Raw genomic sequence first — 4,780 nt, 5'->3', positions numbered from 1 at the left:
AGATAGATTGCGCATAAGATGACATTTCTCAAGGTTATAATGCATGATGAAAGTTATTTCAGAGGTGTAAGCATCTTTTGCACTGCAGTGTACTGTCTCTGGGCGGTAATGTAAACACAAGATTTACTTTAATTATGTTTTGTCCATGGGGGAGGGTTGAGTAAGTAGCTGGGAGCTCACCACAGTCCAGCTTGCTGCTGCCCGCCTTCCTATAACAATTATTTTATAGATTAAAGGGACTGTACGCGTAATTTATAGATTAAAGGGACTGTACGCGTAATTTTAAATCAAATCAAAATTCAGTTTTCAGAAGTTAGATTAGTCTACACTCTACACTCTACACGATAACAATTAATATTGAAATATACTTTTCAATACTGATTCCGATGAAACGGTGAAAAGCAAATAAAAATTAAGTTTAAAAAACGAAAATTACGAAGGAAAATGACGCTTATTAGTAACTTTATAATCTTTCTTGTACTTAATTTTTTCCTGTGTTTTCCTCCCTGATTTTCTTTGAAAACTAGATTTTTGATTTATTTGCCTAAATTTCCAATAATCTATCTATTTTCTACATTCTACAATAGACACAGTTATTTGTACCATGCCATGTTTTTTTTTCTTAATTACGTTTCAATAAAAAATCAACAAAATCACATTAGTGTTGACTAAACACATTAATGAAATGATTGTTTTCTGCTTCTTTTTAATAAAGAAATCACATACTGTTGTTGTAATTTCAAGTGAGTCTCAAGTTTAAGAGGTGTATTCACAATGGCACCCTGGTCACAAATATGGAAGATATGATCATAGTTCTAAATTGAAAAGTATCTGGTATCCATGATTTCTTTATAGTTTTTTTCGCAGTAGAAATGCGCAAACACACTTTTTGGAGAAACCACAATAAATACCATGTTGAATCTTGTATCTCACCCATAAACCGTTAAAAAGTCAGAGTCGGAATTTAATGAATTTAAGCCAAAACCGGTTTCAATTGAGAGCAGGCTTAAATCTTGAAACATTGAATACAATTGTAAGTGCAACCATATTTGAGCCGCGTCTCAAATTTAAGCCGCGGCTCCAATTCTTTAAATTCGGCCACCTGAGGCCAAAAAAAAATTGAAAGCATAGAGTTATTTTTGTGTTATTTTATTGGATACAAATTAAAATCAGTAAAAGTATTTTATCTCAGAGATATTTTTGATGTTTACTGCCGCAATGTACCAAAATATAATTATAAAATATATATTTATATATCATAAGCAGAGATAAGAGAGTTACAGAGATCGATTTTAAGCTAAATTATGCGATATTTTTCACACCAAGTTCTATTGTGTACAAGTACTGTACACGACCAATCAGGAGACATCTGTATTCAGGGGTATTTAAGGATCCTTTGAATAGGAAATTCAAAATCTTTAAAAATAGACAATATTAATAAACGTTATGTTTTATGTTTAAAATTGGAGTATTTCTTTAAAAGTTGTAAAACTTAACCCCTGAATGCAACAAGATGTCAGTCAAAAAACATTAAAACATTACATGGAACCGTAGCATGGCGTGCCGGGACACTATAGGCCTGCTCCTAGCCTATCCAGGTAGAGTGTATGAGCAGTCTGTGTAGTCTTTGATCATAAGTAATCCTCTTATCTGTGTACATAGTGTTAAGTGTGCAGTAAACTAACAAAAGTAAACAAGAATGTAAACAATATGGACATTCGCTTTGTTTATTTATACATGATACTTGCTATACGATACAGGATATATATAAATAGTACAGGGTGTCCCAATAAACATGGGAATTAAGAGATTGCTTAAAAATTGTTTTCGATCTCGTATGGTTGATAAATGACAAAGAATGTGTGAAATTCTGAGCTTTTAAAAATGTGGTCTGTCTTCATTGCACACTAGCTCGGTAACTCAGCTTTGCTTGGAAACTATGAAAACTATCTGCAATCCAAGGGAGTAAAATCAAGGTTGTAAATTAAGGTAAAATTCAAAAATACCAGACCATGCAAACCAAAGAAATGAAAAACAAGAAAGGTTCATGATTTTCCAACCATATGTTTTAATAAATGAAAACTAGGCTAAACTCAAATGTTCACAAAAATTGTAAATTTGTTTATCTCAACGCTGTTTATTCGAAAGGATATGTACTTTGAATAGAATACGTATAATTCAAACAAATTTTGCATTTTAAGCAATACAATATAATAAATAAACTGAAACTGGATAACCCAGTATAGTTTAGCTGGTATAAATGTAAATACATATAATGCAACTAGGCTTTTAGGTTGCTTCTCGCCTATCTTCTCTTTGAACAATACAAAAAAATTGCGGATTGTAATATTTTTCGCGCATTTTCAAAATTTTACAAAAATTACAAACTTTTGGACAATATTTTTTGGCTTTACCTAAACTAAGAATTTAACGGAGGGATTAACTACAAGTAACCTTGGCAACACCGTATATTACAATATAAATATAATACATATAATTTATCAATATATTAATATAATCAACACATGTTATCATACACCATGTTGGTTATCTATTATCTATTAACTGCACTCCTATACTTAAATCCAAGGTACTAATGCAAGGAAAGTTATTTCAGAGGTGTACGCATCTTTTGTTCTGAAGTGTACTGTCTCTGGGCGGTAATGTAAACACAAGATGGATGTTACAGCCTGGCATGGGATCCAAATTTCACATAAAAGATCAATTAAATATTCTGGTCATAGGAAACTATTATGTGAATTATCAAAATTTTCAAAATTCAATGGTTTTATCCTCCCCGAATACTAAACGAACACTGATGTATCTAATCTTGCTTACAAATTTCGCCCAGAGAGAACTGGTTTCAATCTGGACGCAGAGAATACGCAACTGCAATTAACTTTCCTTGCATTATAACCTTGCTTAAATCAATATTTTCTACAGAGAAGATGTGAACAGTTCATGGAGCTGGGTTTAGTCTTTTCATGGGCTAACTTCATTTTCTAATTTTTCTTTTTTTCGCGTAACCGAATATTAATATTAATTAAAATTAAAATTTGTAAAATATATAGTCGCCTGTTTACTATTGTACTCTACTAAAAATCCATAAAAATGGGACACTTTTCCACCCAAACAAATCTATTTTAAATATAAACATAGTTTCAGATAAACCTTCATGCAAAGATAGCTATGTCCGATTTACAACGGTTTCCGTAAAATCGCTTTTAACCTTAAGCTTTGTCTGTTCAATGCTATTAGATATCAACGTTTATAATTTTAAAAACTGATTATTTTCAAATGATGGTTTACGTTTCTCAACAAAAGTGATTTGCCTACTTCTACTGCAGGGAAACATGTAAGAACTATATCAAAATTAAAGACAATATTTTTCACAGTATTGATCCGATAAATGTTCAAAGGTATCATCGTAGATCTGGTATTGTTATCTTTGCATGTATAGGGTCCCTTGAAATTATGCTCACCAGTCCCTTTAAGGAGAATAAAAATGTTAGATAAATCACCCCAGAGTTTTGTTTTTTAGGATATAACTATATCTCGATCCAAGAAAGAAATTACTTCTTCTTTTGAACTCCTAGATCAACAACACAATATATTTTCCACCAGTGGCCCATTTAGTACCTAATTATGCATGGATTATCTAAAATCACACTTTTTCATTTTATGTTTCGGTTCAACCGTTCATTAATTTGATTTAGTTATTTGAAACTAAACTATCATTGATAATCTTTTGTAAAAGTACGGACCTACTGAAAAAATGAAAAAGATTGCCAAATTTGTACAAAACGCGAATACCACAGCATATATAACATGAAATAAATGTATATTGTCGTACATCTATTTTTCGCCATTGAACGTACTTTTTTGTTTAATATTTTATTTCACCATAATGAAATATATATATACATTAACGAGTATATATCCATACAGTTACACGTACTCTGCTAATGTACCAATATCTACAGCAGTTTTACTTACTACTGTAAAAGATGACTATCTGTTCATTATTACATGTACATCGTACATGTTTACTTCGACATCTGTTAAACAGTACTGCAAAATTCGTAATACCTTTTTGTACAGCACTTTATTCAACCCATCTGCATAGAGGAATCCATTTAAATCTATTCACAAACATTTTACATGGAATCATTCGTAAATCTTTCTTGTTCTAAACTCCACCTCTCTTCCTCTCTATATACTCTTCTCTTTCTCCTTTCCTCTTTCCCCGGCTGGAAGCAACCACCCTGCCTCCCTCCCCTCCTCCCTCCTACCCAACACATGCACACACAATTCACATTTATAATTCCTGAATTCTACATTTTCAAACCATTTTTATTACAAGTAGACTGTAGCAACTGACTTCGTTGACTTTTCAAAGCAGTTTGAAGCCGAAAAGGCTATAAATACCTTGTATAAATGAATCTATTTTGTCCCCATCCGTAGAGTAGGTTTTGGCGGAGGTTGGCCCGAGTGTACTAATCCTTCCTCCCGCCAGGGGAGCTAGTGTCGCGGGTAACCGAGGCTGCAGCGAGGCCCCCCCCCCCTCCTACTCCTCCCCCCTCCTTCTTTTCTCTGTGCTCGGCCCGGGCTACAGAAGACCAAAGCAATACATTTTTCCTTGAGGTTATATTTTACCTTTTCATTTGAAAATCAAAAATATTTCTGCATCTTCAGTTCAATCTTTTTATATTAGACCGCCTTAAATATTATTCATGCAATCAAATAATTTAAATGTAAAACTGAATATTAATTAACCGGT

General features: G+C 32.7%; 1 protein-coding gene across 1 annotated transcript in view; it reads right to left on the bottom strand.

The window, feature by feature from the left end:
- Positions 1-4,536, bottom strand: part of LOC111706125 (regulator of G-protein signaling 9) — a gene marked incomplete in the record, with an annotated part of 32,850 nt that extends 28,314 nt beyond the window's left edge. Inside the window, 2 exon segments of the mRNA XM_023478900.1 lie at positions 128-209; positions 4,429-4,536.
- Positions 4,537-4,780: the final 244 nt, after the last annotated feature.

The sequence above is a fragment of the Eurytemora carolleeae genome, unplaced genomic scaffold (genome assembly GCF_000591075.1).
Source record: "Eurytemora carolleeae unplaced genomic scaffold, Eaff_2.0 scaffold223, whole genome shotgun sequence".
Lineage (NCBI taxonomy): Eukaryota > Metazoa > Arthropoda > Copepoda > Calanoida > Temoridae > Eurytemora > Eurytemora carolleeae.
Note: the sequence above shows the minus strand (reverse complement) of the source record. Positions and strands in the feature narration are given on the sequence as shown.